Here is a 14640-nt window from a genome sequence, read left to right as displayed (position 1 = left end):
ACGCCCAGCTAATTTTTGTATTTTTAGTAGAGACGGGGTTTCACCATATTGGCCAGGATGGTCTCAAACTCTTGAACTCAAGTGATCCCTCTGTCTCAGCCTTCCAAAGTGCTGGGATTACAGGCGTGAGCCACTGTGCCCTGTCTGCTTACTAATTTAGAGGTTCTCTTCTTTCTATGAGAATGTAAGCCCCAAGAGAACAAGCATTCTCCTAGACTAGAGTAATTTACCACTGTATCCACAGCACCTGAGACAGTGCCTGCTTACCACTTGATACACATTTCTTGAGCAAATGAATCAAGATAGTTGTGTGGTATAAGGCACTAGGATGTGAATGATGTGAACGATAAAATGCTACTCTATTAGTAACACTAACAATAGTGTTAGATTAATAGCACGAATCACTGTAACAGATAACTCCCTAGATCCCAGTGGTTCCAGAATAGCATTTTCTCATTCACATGAAGTCTGAAAGCTTCAACACGGCCATTCAGGGAATTAAGCTACTTCCCTATGTCCTCTGCATTCAGGTAGCCAAAGGAAAAGGGGAATGGAGGATCGCGCACGGAGGTTTTTGTGCTGAGCTAAAAGTGTATAACTACCTCTTGCACTCTGGGAACTCAGGCACATGACTACTTCTGATTCTTGTGTACCTAGAAAGGTAAGTGTTCCATTCACTATTGTGCTAACTGATCACCCCAAAAGTTAGTGGCTTGAAACAATCATTATAATTTGTCTCTCACAGTTTCTGTGGGCCAGAGATTTGGAGAGGGCTCAGCTGAGCTTTTCTGGCTCATGGTTTCTTACGGATTTGCACGATGACAGAGCTGCAGGGTCTGGAGCCCATGGGGACTAGAGCATCTGAGGGCTGCAGGCTGGCTCTCTCCTCAAGCAGACTTAGAGAAAAGTGTTTCCTCCCAGGGGTTAGTTTGAGCTTCCTTGCAACATAACACCTCAGGGCAGTTACGCTGCTTACAGAGTGACTTAGGAGTCCAGCAAATGTTTCATCGGACAAGATGAAAGTTGTGTCACCTTTTTTTTTAACCTACGCTGGGAAGTCACACAGCATCATTTCTGCCTACTCTACTTGCTGAAACTGTCCCCAAAGCCTGTTCATTTTCAAGGGAAGGAGAAAGAGCCCCATCTCTTGATAGATGGAAGCTAAAGCTATATTATAAGAACATGCGGATGGGGAATGTTATGGTCTTCTTTGGAAAATACAATCTTCCCCAAGGAAGAAAGAGATTAGTGATCAACTAGCTAGTTGCCACATAGAAAGTGCAGTAAGTATTTGATGACACTTTTTTTGACGTTACCTTTGTAATTTGCATTTCTGTGGCAACATTAACAATACGGTTGCAAGTTATAAAGGTCTTGTTTTAATTCAGTTCTACAATATTAAATTGAGTTCTATAGTATCCCAGGCTTCCAGTACCGTAATACAGAAAAATACCAAAACCAAAACAAACCAAAAAAGTAACTACCTCATAGGAAATTATATTCTATAGAAGACTTAACAGCTTATTCCTGAATTTAGCAGATTTGCTGTAAGTTTGATGACATGAAAATTTATATTGAGAGGTGTTTTGCAGAGCTATTAAGAATTGTGGGAAATTTTGTCCATCGTTTCAAAGAAAAATAAGCAAATGGGGGAAAATGAGGCAATTACTACCTTTAAAAGAAACCGAAACTGTACAGTAAACTAGAATTATAATGCGTTATCTAGCTCAGCTATAAGCAAAACTTACATAATCAAAACAATGAAAACAGTGAATATGGATTTAACCCAAATTGAAATAGAATTATATTGGAGGGGCAAAAACAGGAGGAGAGAGATCCAAGATGGCTGATCACTAGCAGCTCGGGATTGTAGCTCCCAGTGAAAGCGCAAAGAACGAGAGGACGCCATACCTTCACATGAATTCTTGTTGCTCACGCACCAGGAGATTCCCAGCGGAGGAGCCCCACGGGTCGCCAGCGCGACTCTTGTGACTGGCGAGGCAGTTTTGCCGGCGCCTCGGAGCGTCAGTTCTTGGTGCAGAGTCAGAAAAGCACCATCAATCTTAATGCCGCTGATTTAGTCAGCACAGTGGGTTGCTCAGATTTTGGCGCTGAGAATCAATAAGTCAGACGTCCACTCGGAAACCCAATTACAAAGACGGTAAATACAAAGACCACAGATGGATAAATTTATAACGAAGGGAAGAAAACAGCCAAAAAAGGCTGAGAATACCCAAGATCAGAACGCCTCTCCCTCAGCAGGGGATCACAGTTCCTCATCAGCAATGGAACAAGGCTTGATGGAGAACAAGTGTGTTCCAATTACAGAAGCAGGCTTCAAAATGTGGGTAATAAGAAACTTCTGTGAATTAAAAGAACTTGTTTTAAACCAATCTAAAGAAACTAAGAACTTTGAAAAAAGATTTGACGAAATGTTAACAAGAATACACAATGTTAGAGAGGAATATAAGTGAATTGATGGAGCTGAAAAACACAATACGAGAACTTCGTGAAGTATGCACAAGTTTTAACAGCCGAATTGATCAAGCAGAAGAAAGGATATCAGAGGTCAAAGACCAACTCAATGAAATAAAACAAGAAGACAAGATAAGAGAAAATAGGATAAAAAGGAACGAGCAAAGTCTCCAAGAATTATGGGACTATGTGAAAAGACCTAATCTAAGCTTGATAGGTGTACCTGAATGTGACGAAGAGAATGAATCCAAGCTGGAAAATACGCTTCAGGACATTATTCAGGAAAATTTTCCCAACCTAGTAAGGCAGGATAATATTCAACTCCAGGTAATACAGAGAACACCACAGAGATATTCCTCAAGAAGAGCAACTCCAAGGCACATAATCGTCAGATTCACCAGGGTTGAAATGAAGGAGAAAATACTAAGGGCAGCCAGAGAGAAAGGTCAGGTTACCCACAAAGGGAAGCCTATCAGACTTACAGCAGATCTCTCAGCAGAAACTCTACAAGCCAGAAGAGAGTGGGGACCAATATTTAATATCCTTAAAGAAAAGAACTTTCAACCCAGAATTTCACATCCAGCCAAACTAAGCTTCACAAGTGAAGGAAAAATAAAGTTTTTTGTGAATAAGCAAGCACTCAGAGATTTCATCACCACCAGGCCTGCTTTACAAGAGCTTCTGAAAGAACCACTACACATAGAAAGGAACAAACAGTATCAGCCTTTCTAAAAAAAATACCAAAAAGAGCATCAATATAATGAAGAATTTACATCAACTAATGGGCAAAATATCCAGCTAATATTAAATGACAGTATTAAACTCACGTATATTATTATTAATTCTAAATTTAAATTGACTAAATCCCCCAATCCAAAGACAGACAGGCAATTTGAATAAAAAACTAAAACCCATCAGTATGCTGCATCTAGACCCATCTCACATTCAAGGATACACAAAGACTCAAAACAAGGGATGGAGAAGGATTTACCAACCAACCAAAGTTAAAATAAATAAATAAAAAGCAGAAGTTACAATAAAGCAACAAAGATCAAAAGAAGCAAAGAAGGACATTATATAATGATAAAAGGATCAATGCAACAACAAGAAGAGCTAAAGATCCTAAATATATACGCACCCAATACAGGAATACGTAGATCAGTACCACATCATATCAACTTAGAAGTTTAAACGAAATGTTGGTTGGCTCCTTGTTTGTTATTCTCTTCCCTCATTTTCTTTTATATCTCCATTATTAAGGACAATTATAGGCATACCCATATTTAGATTGCATTCTAGCCCGGGCAATAAAGCAATACCCCCATCCTCTCTCCCTCTTCCTCTTTCTCTTTCTTCCTCTTCTTTATTCTTTTTCTTATTTTTTTTTTTAAAAAAAGAATGTTTAAAGAACTGAAAATCAAGAAGAAAAGTAGAAAAGTATAAAACATCCCAATAGAGAAAAAGGCAGAGGACAGGCAGGAATTTCATAAAAAAAAAAAAAAAAAAAAAAAAAAAAAAAAAACAGCTATGTGGCCATTATTTAATTGATGTTAATTTAAAGTTATACAATGTTTTCATAAAAAAAAAAAAAAGAAAGAAAGAAATAAAACAGGAAGAAAATACCAGAGGTAGCAGGGGTAGGAGGCATGGTTGCTTTAGGCCAACAGTCCCAGGACCTTTCAAGGAGAAGGAGAAATCTCAGGTACCCAAGAGATGTGGGGATTCCAGGTTCCCCTCTGAAGAATATGGCAAGGTTGGAGATGGGGTTGTTGCTCAACAGAATTGGCAAATGCCTACTACCTCCTTAGAACAAACTGAAGTGATACACAGCCAAGTGGGTTCTCACTGGTTACAGGCAAGGAGCGTTAATAGGTTTGGATGTTTGTCCCTACCCAAATAACCTGTTGAAATGTCATCCCCAATGTTGGAGGTAGGGCTTGGTTGGGGGTATTTGGGTCATGGGGGCAGATTCCTCATGGCTTGGTGCTGAAAAAAAAAAAAAAAAAAAAAAAGAATTATATTGGAGGGAAGAAAGAAAGGAAGGAAGGAAGAGTCCTGTGGAAGTAAGCTAAAATCCTCCCCTGTCATACTGGACGTGGTGGCAGGCAAGAGAACACCCCCTCTGAGATCTCCAACTACAGTGAACAAAAATTGACCAACAGGCCCAGTTGCTGCACTCTGAAATTCACTGCATTCTTGCTGCCCTGGGCTGCTTTCAGCCAATTACTGAAAGGAATGCTAAGTAAGGTCCATTCCCGGCAGATGCGGGATCCCTTCTATGGGTGACTGTGGCTTGAGGACTTTCTAATGGCCTTGCTGACCTTTCCTTAGATGACACTGTAGTCTAAGGTGATTCCCCACACCTTTTCCCTTCTCCCCTCGCTCCTGTACTGGGTAAGACCCACATGGCCATCTGGGAACTCTCACAGCCTTCCTCCAGTTCCCTCCCCAAGCTCTACAGGCATTTCTCCTAACACTTCCCACCCTTGTGTCTGCCTTTCGGAGGATGGACTCACATAGAAGTCACTTGGTAATATCTAAGTTGATGAATCAAAAGATGGCTGTGTATGTGTTTTCCTCCTTGAAATATGCATGTAAACATCCAACGACAGGGCTAAGAGAGGTGAAAGTGGTAGGAGGGCACATACATTTTAAACTCTTTAGCACTACTTTACTTTTTCATATATGAGCATATATTAATTATTTTAAAATAAATTGTTTAAAAAGTGAAAGACCACTGCCTTAGACATTGGCCGCTTTAGATTATCAAGAAAAATCAAGTTTTATCTAAAGTTTATCATCTGTATTCTAGCAGACAATTGGTTTACACAGTGACTCCTTTCTTTTTCTTAGGATCAGTAGTAACAGGCTGATTCATGAAACTCCTTGCAGACAGCTCCTCCCAGAGGGAGCAAAATGATCTGCCATCTAAGCACCCATTCCGATGAAAGTATTACTGACACTGCCTTTGAGCTGTTATTTCTATGCTTAATATACGTAGAAGAATAATTGTCAGAGATGTTGGGATTTTTTCCCTCCTCTTGTTTTCACTTCAGACAGACAAGCCCCTAGTATTACTTTGTCTTGGGAGATTTTTGCAAATGCTGCCATGACAAGTGGTTTAAATTCTCAAAAATTTCACAAGAAACTTTTAAGCAAAATCTAGGTGGGTACCTTTTCACACTTACAACAAATGTTTTATAAGCTAGGACAGCTTACTGAGACATTATATTTTAATATCTTAAAGTGAAAATAGTACTAATCACCTAGTTCATGATAGTTGAAGAGTATTTTCTATGCTGTGCTCATATCTTTATGAAAAAGCAACCTAATCCTAAATCCTTTAAATTTTTCGTTTAAAATGGAGTGGGAAACAACAACAACAACAATAATAATAATAATAAAATGGAGCGGGCAAGTCTTGTAAGTTGATATATTAAAACATAAAACTTACCACCATTCCTCTCATAACTCCTCTAAAATATTAATGAAGGAAACTTTAAAAGGTATAAAGTCATAGGATTGAAAAAAAAAAGTCTATAGCAGAGTGACTGCAGAAGAGCAACAGAGAAAGAGAGAGAGGGAGAAGCTGATAACTTACCTGATACATAGGTATAACTTAAGAAGACGTTTACCCTGCTCTCAAGAGACTTATGAATGGACTGGATGCCATGACTCCTTCCTGTAATCCCAGGACTCTGGGAGGCCAAGTTGGGAGGATCAAGTCCAGGAGTTTGAGATCAGCCTGGGCAACCTAAAGAGACTTCATCTCTACAAAAGTTAAAAGTTAAAAAATATTAGCAGGTGTGACAGAATGTACTTGTAGTCCCAGCTACATGTAGGGTAAAGAAGGAGGATTGCTTGAACCCCAGGAAGTAAAGGCTGCAGTGAGCTATGATCATGCCACTGTACCCCAGCCTTGGCAACAGAAAGGGAATCTGTCTCAAAACAGAAAGAAAGAAAGAAAGAAAGAAAGAAAGAAAGAAAGAAAGAAAGAGAGAAAGAAGGAAAGAACAGAAAAGAAAAAAAGAGTTATGAATGAATAAAGAATCAGCAGATCAAAAAGAATAAGCTTTTAAAAAGACCATTAACTCTGGAAAAAAATGTACAGGAAAGAAAATATAGTACAATATATGGCTCAATGTAAACTGTGAGCACTTATTTAAGTAAAAAAAACCATGTAGCTACATTGGGAGGATAGAGGGTAGCAGACAGCAAGTTTGGACAGGAGCCTTTGGAAGTGTAAGATGGTTAAATTACAGGAAGCAATGTGGAATACGTAAAATTCAGAAAAACAAGAAATAGTATGAAGATAGTATTGGACATTTGGAAGTAAATACCTGAAGACCTAGTTGAAGCAAGTAAATGTTTATTCTGAGAAGAACGATAGTGGGGATGAATGTGGCAGGGGATACTGGTTTTCATTAAAAGCCTTATTATACATTTATGACTTTTTAATCTGAATTCATGTAATTCTCTGACAAAAGTTTAAATTAAACTATTAAAAGATAGATGGTTAGAAATTGATGCTACTTAGTGCATTTGTCAAATAGAAAGTATAAAAATATGAAAAGAATTGCTCCCCACATCTGTTTTATTCAACAAAGACAAAGGAAGGGGAGGAGCAGGCGAGAGGGGGAGAAGATGACTGTTCTGGTCACTGTGGGCACCCTTCTAAAGCTGAATCCGAAGGAGGAAGAAATAAATAAGTCACCCATGAAAAGAAATACTAGTCCATGACCCTAGAACAAAAAGAAATCAGGAAGTGCCTAAAGCAATTTACGCAGTGAGTCTACAGTCAATCATTAAATAGGCTAAAGGTTCTGATCTGCCTGCTGTTTACCATTTCTAATTTTCTTGGAAGTCACGTTTGGAAGGGAACTCTTAAGAAGCAACTCTGTAGGATTCCTAGTCATATTCTTTTTCATATTTTCCTTCCTATTTTAAAGTAATACAAAATTCAGTGTCAAAGGAAGTAAAAGGAAACAATGTTAATTATTTGTAAAGTATTGAAAACAGAGCATGTGTGTATGTGTGCAAGCCCTAAACAGAATGTCTTTGATGTGATAATTTTTATTGTATTATTATATAAACCTTGGGCAAATGTGAAGTCCCATCTGGGACAGATTTAATACTAGACCAGGAAAATAGCTCAGTAAATTCTCTAAGCATTTGGAAGTAAAAAGGATTCTTTAAATCCCTTCATTTAAATCTTCAAAAAATTAGTAAAACACAATGATTCTCCAAGAAAGAAATAATGGGATAAACAAAAGAACAGAACCTCCTTTGCCGCCCTCAAAGATTAACAATACAACACAGATGAAAAAAAATTATTACCTTATTTTCCATTCTTGGCTGTGCACTCCATTAATGGTCTGTTCTCTTTTCATTTGCTAAAATCATGCTTAATAATGTGTATCGAATGGAAATTTTCTTTCAAAGGACACGCAATGTCCTCTAATGGAACATGTGAGACCTTCAGAGCTTCCGACTGCCTTGGCAGCAAAGAAGGAAAAACAGCAACAGTGATTAAGTAGACTTGCTTCTTCTTCTCCTTCCTCCTCTTCCTTCTCCTTTTCTTTTTCTTCCTCCTCCTTCTTTTCTTTATTTTTATTTTTTGAGAGACAGAGTCTTGCCATGTTGTCCAGGCTGGTCTTCAACTCCTGGCCTTAAGCAATCCTTCAGCCCCCAGCCTCCCAAAGTGCTGAGATTACAGGCATGAGCCACTGTGCCTGGCCTCCTCTTTCTGTTCAATCTCCTGAGGCAAAGGATAAGTAGATAAGCAGGAATAAGAAGGAGGGAGGGCCAGGCATGGTGGCTCACACCTGTAATCCCAGCACTTTGGGAGGCCAAAACATGGTGAAACCCCATCTCTACTAAAAATACAAAAATTAGCTGCGTGTGTTGGCAAGCACCTGTAATCCCAGCTACTCAAGAGGCCTAGGCAGGAGAATTGCATGAACCCGGGAGGTTGAGGTTGCAGTGAGCTGAGATCGCGCCATTGCACCCCAGCCTGGGCAACAGAGTGAGATCCTGTCTTAAAAAAAAAAAAAAAAAAAAAAAAAAAAAAAAAAAAAACGTGGAGGAGGGAGGTGGAGAGGAAAGAAGCCTGGGAGTGCGTCAGCTTTGGTTTACACTGCAATAAAGAAAAAGCAGTTAATTACTAGAGCTGAGATTCTTCATCAAATTAGTCTTAAAGAAAGGAGATGCAAATAGAAAGCATTACCAATTCAGCATTATTTGGGTCAAGGATAAAATATTCCTCTGTCTCAGGAGCCTGTAGAAATTATTCTAGTTTGTGCTATTTGAAGCTATTTGGCAAAATCAACTAAAAATGAAAGAGTACAAAAGTAAAGATGAAATATTACTTCTGCCCCAAATATGGCACTTAGTAGTTCCTGCCATAGCAGGATCTTTCATAATCTGTTTTTCTAGTGTAACAAAGTGGGATAATTGAGTTAGTCAGAATTCCCTTCAGGGAGAGTGCTGTATTTTAGAGAGGAGATGCCTTGTCAAGCCTGTATGTGTTAGAAGCTGAGAAATTGATAGCGTGTGAATGCAGGCAGACGAGAGGATGGGTTTTCTGATAGTTTCAGAAGCGGTAGAGAGAGAGAGGAATAAAGAGAATGGCATGGTGGAAGTAGGATAATAAAAGCTTTACAATGTGACACCTCTCTGAGACTGCCAGAACCATTCTTCATGAAGATCTATGGGAAAAAATTACAAATGGTTTGGACTCAGTGAGTAGAAGATGATGAACATACATATTTAATCCCCAGGATATCGTGAGGTTGATTAGAGATCATCTGAAAGGAAGGAGAATGGTAAAGGCAGAGAAGCATGGGGAATCAGGAAGACATCAAAGCCCTCACATGGTTTTAGAGAGTTTTTTGTATTTGTTTTTTGTTTTTTGTTTTTTGTTTTGAGACAGAGTCTTGCTCTGTTTCCAGGCTGGAGTGCAATGGCTCAGCTCACTGCAACCTCCACCTCCCCGGTTCAAGTAATTCTCTTGCCTTAGCCTCCTGAGTAGCTGTAATTACAGGCATGCATCACCACGCCTGGTCAATTTTTGTATTTTTAATAGAGACAGAGTTTCACTATGTTGGCCAGGCTAGTCACAAACTCATGACCTCAGGTGATCCACTCACCTTGGCCTCCCAAAGTGCTGGGATGACAGGCATGAGCCGCTGCGTCTGGCTGGTTTTAGGTTTTTGAGACAAGTTTAGCCCATTATTTGAGGGACCTGGTGCACAAATGACATTTAGGTAACAAGTATCCTGTTTTGTGATTTTGTTTCTAAATTTATCTAGGTTGCTTTGAACTAAGACGGAAAAGTTTAGGAAGTAAATTCCATCTTAGTGGAGCTCAGATGGAACTATCATTCTAGAACCAGGTAGGCCCCTCACTCTATTAATTTAATGCTATTTCATCACTATTGCTATTTTTCTTCCTCTGCTACAAAAGCTGTCTGCCTCCTGGTGAAAGAAGAGGAATAGACTAGCATGGCATGATCTGTAAGGGCCTATGAAATTTAACATCGATGTCACAGGGAAATTAGGGAAACTTGAGATAGTGATTATAGACCTGAAAGTGGAGAGATGGAGTTAAGGGAGGCACAATTTAAGAGAGAACATTTCCTTAAATGTTCTCTGAGCTAATCATATTCGGTGTTGGATGATAAAGATGCTTCCCAGAATGCAAAAAATCCAAGAAACTCCTGATGATCCAGCAGTCTGGACATCGATCTTCAGCCCAGCCCTTATTTTACTTTACCTATCTAAAAATGGTTCTGTAATGACTAAATGGCTTCTGTGGGGCTGTTGATCATGCAGATATAGGGAACCCTTGTATAGGCTGCTTATCCTCAGTAACTAGAGACACATTTGGAAAGAACAGCTATGAGAGAAGAGGATTTGAGGTTGTGAGTAGAACATATCACTGACATAGAGAAAGGATAGTAATGAATATAAATCGTGCAGGGTCTGGTGCTGGGAATTGGCATGGCCTCAAAGGCACCGGTGTATTTGTCTTCATAGCAAAATGCTTACCAGGGCTCAAAAGTAAATTGCCACAACTCACGTGCCAATGTTTTGGCTGTGCCCAAATGGGAATTTGAAAAGACCTCCACATTTGTGTTAATATTCAAAGGACTTTTGCCATCAGAAAAGCAACAAGATGGCAAGGAACATAATTTGGAAAATAAAACCGGCCGGAGGATGTTGCTCTCATAACAATTTAAGAAAAAAGATTACTGTTAAAAGTCAAGTTAAAAGGCCTCCTACCACTCTTCCCTGCAGTGAAAACTTGTATCATTTTAGACTTCAAAGCAAATGCAGGAATAAATTTCTCTCCCTAGTACATCCTGGACCCTAATGACTGATTCCCCATCCATGAATTAATGTCTTTCTGACCAACAAATGTCTGAATCTATGTGGTGTTCTGGTACACAAGACAAACCCCGCATCTTCCCAAATTTGATTTTTTTTTTAAATAGAGTCGGGGTTTCACCTATTGGTCAGGCTGGTCACGATCCAAATTTGATTCTTAACTCTCTATATATATTTGGCAAACTGTGGTCCCTAGTTCTAGTTTCTATTCTGGCCCTCAGTCCTGGAACCAGGACATTGTTTACTTTGCACAGCTCTCTGGCAGAAGCAGTTCCCATTGCCTTAGGTGGAGACTCCATACTCTTGCTCCTAGATCCAAGACACACAGACAGAACATCCAGATGTTTATCCAAACATGTATGGCCTTAAAGACCCAAATAGCAACATTAAATAAATATAAGCAATATGCAAGGCATAATAAGTCTTTCTCTGAAGTTTCAACATCTGAAAGGAAAAAAATCCAAGAAGTATACCTCAAACAAGAATACAGGTTACTAAATATTCTAGAATAGTCACAATATGTGCCTGGCAAGTATAATTACTTGAATCCTAGCCTCTTCTAATTTTTTTCTGTTTTTGAAATAGTTTCAGGATCATTTCCAATGGATTTCTGCTAAGTGCTGGTCAGATAAAAGGGGGAAAACAGAAGCTGCCTTCATAAGCGAATTACAAAATCAGCTACAAAGCAGTGCTCTGAAAATTTCCTGATTTGCCTGACAGTTTTCAGTGTTATTGCATAGAGGAAGTGACCAGGGAAATTGCTACTGCATGGTAAACTCTGACCAATGGGGAGGAATTTGTTGGTGAAGTGAAAATGACAAGCATCTTGGGAGAAAGCTACAAGTCAGAATTAGACATGTTCAGCATGAAGAAGTAAGGACTCATGCAACACAAGATTGCTGACTGTTGTCTCCAAGTATTTGAAGAGCATCCATGTGGAAGAGAGGTTTCAATCATTTTATTTATGCCTAAGTAAAACTAGGCCTGATTAATTGAAACTGCAGGGTGAAAGATTTCAGTTATCCTAAAGAAATCAGTTTCAAAAATCAGTACTATTCAAAGCTATGGCAACTATAAGGCAAACTTTCAGCATAAATGAGGAAAGTAGATATAATGAACAGGGTGAAGATGTCCCAGGGGAAATTACAATGGCAAAAATCTTGACAGTAAAGCAACTCTCAGAGATGTCTCACAACATTGAAAGCACGAAAGAGAAAATGTAAGCTGATCAAAGCCTAACAAAGTATGAGAATTAGCCAAGCCATCGAAAAGATGCTTCCTTGATGCAGAGGCTCACTCCTGCAATTCTAACAATATCAGGAGGCAGAGGCAGGATGATTGTTTGAAGCCAGGAATTCAAGACCAGCATGGGCAATAAAGTAAAACCCTGTCCCTATTAAAAAAAAAAAAGAGAGAGAGAGAGAGAAAGAAAGAAATATTTTAATTACTTGGGCATGATATAACACTTGTAGTTCCAGCTACTTGGAAGGCTGAGGCAGGAGGACTGCTTAAGCACAGGAGTTCAAGGCTACAGTGAGCTATGAACAAGCCACTGCACATCAACCTGGGTGACAGAGCTAAACACTGTCTCTAAAAAAAAGAAAAGGAAAGAAAAGATACTCTCTCCATATCATAAATCTTGTGATGAGAAGAAGGCAAACACTATTTAAACTACTTATGATAAGTTTAATTTATAACTAAAGCATTTTAATTCTCAAGCTAGCTAATGTTTCAAATTACAGTGTACTAAATAAATAACAGTTTTACTGTTTTTAAATTTCCTTATACATTCATAACTAACAATAAGACAGTCTTGTGGGTTTTTTTTTTTAAGACAGGGTCTCTCTCTGTTTCCCAGGCTGGAGTGCAATGGCACCATTACGGCTCACTGCAGCTTCAACCTCCTAAGCTAAAGGTGACCCTCCCCCCTCAACCTTCTAAATAGCTGGAACTATAGGCATGCACCACCACACCTGGCTAAGTTTTTATTTTTTATTTTTGTAGAGATGAGCTCTCACTATGTTGCCCAGGCAGGTCTCAAACTCCTGGGCTCAAGTGATCTTCCCACCTCAGCCTCCCAAAGTGCTGGGATTATAAGTGTGAGCCACTGTTACCAAAATATGAGGGGTTTGGTCTAAGTTCTGCTGTTCACAGCACAGAGAGCCAATCACTGAGACAACAAGTATTGCCAAGGAAGAAGGCTTTAATTAGGTGCTGCAGCTGAGGAGATGGGAACTCAATCTTGAATCCATCTCCCTGACTGACTAAAACTAAAAAAAAAAATAATAAAAATAAATAAAAAATAAATAAAAATTTAAAAAGCTTGAGGCATAGATTTTATTATTTTTTTTAGAATCTCAGTGGTTCCCAAGCAACTCATATGTTCTTATGGTGGAGGGAGGAAGATAGGATTGCCTATTTTATCTTATTCCCTCCTCAGCAGTTATAAAGTGATCAAAAAAATGGAGTAGTAACTTTTGAAAAGTAAAAGTTCCATTCATTTTGAGACAGCTTGTTTAGTTATGATCTTTTTACATGAACTTTACCTGTTCCACTGAACTTTACCTGTTCCATTGAGAATTTATCAAAACATATGGAGCTAGTGCATGCCTATAGTCCCAGCTACTTAGGAAGCTGAAGCAGGAGGATTGTTCTAGTCTAGGAGTTAGAAACTACAGAGCCCTATGATTGCACCTGTGACTAGCCACTGCACTCCAGCCTGGGCAACAGAGCAAGACCCCGTCTCAAAAAAAAAAAAAAAAAAAATATATATATATATATATATATATATATATATATTTAAGAAACCTGTTTGAAAATGGGATATTTTATTATATTGCCAAATTAACCATAAGGTTAATCAGTTACCATAAGGCTTAGTTGGTTTTGTGTGACTACTACAGAATACAACAGATTGGGTCATTTCATGAAACACAGAGATCTATTTCTTCAGTTCTAGAGTCTGGGAAGTCCAAGATTGAGGGGCTGCATCTGGCAAGGGCCTTCTTGCCACATCATCCCATGGTGGAAGGCAGAAGGGCCAGGGAAAGAGAGAGAGATGAGGGAGGGAGGGAAGGAGGAAAGAAGGTAGAGAGGGAGGGTGATAAACTCATTATCTTATCAAGAACCTACTCCCATGATGACCAACTTGCTTCTGTGATAACAGCATTAATTCTTTTAAAGGTTTTCTCTTTCAACACTGTTGCATTGGAAACTAAGTTTCCAACACATGAACTTTGGAGGATATTCAAACTAGAGCAGTATCTATTCACTAATTTGTCATTCCTTAATTCTCAAATTTTCATCAGTAAGAACTCCTTTGCATTTTCCAACCCCACCCCACCACCAACAGCAAGCCCTAGGTATTAAAATTTCTGAAAACATAGCATAATTTATTTTTAGGTTATAGACAATTTCCTTTATAAGTGCTGGACAGAGGGATACAAGAGTTGCCAATGTAGTTTCTCCTCAAAGCTGTGGGTCAAGCCTGCACTGAGAGTAGAGAAAGAAATAAGATTTATGTTGAATTTGAGAATGAAGCATTAAACTGGACTGGACTGATATTTATTAATTAAGATAGTTACGGTGAGGATTAAATGAGGTAACATGTGAAATGTCTTTGCCCTCAACAGTGGTGAGAAAACAAGTGGTTAATTCATAGACAACAGGAAAATCTCCCTCGACATTGAATTATACAAATAAATCCTTTCCCAATGCATTTCTTCCAGTCTTCTCTTCACCAGGCCAAAATGTCTAAAACAGGTGTTTTTTATTTGCA

Source organism: Saimiri boliviensis, chromosome 3 (genome assembly GCF_048565385.1).
Source record: "Saimiri boliviensis isolate mSaiBol1 chromosome 3, mSaiBol1.pri, whole genome shotgun sequence".
Classification (NCBI taxonomy): domain Eukaryota; kingdom Metazoa; phylum Chordata; class Mammalia; order Primates; family Cebidae; genus Saimiri; species Saimiri boliviensis.
This window is presented reverse-complemented; position numbering follows the sequence as displayed.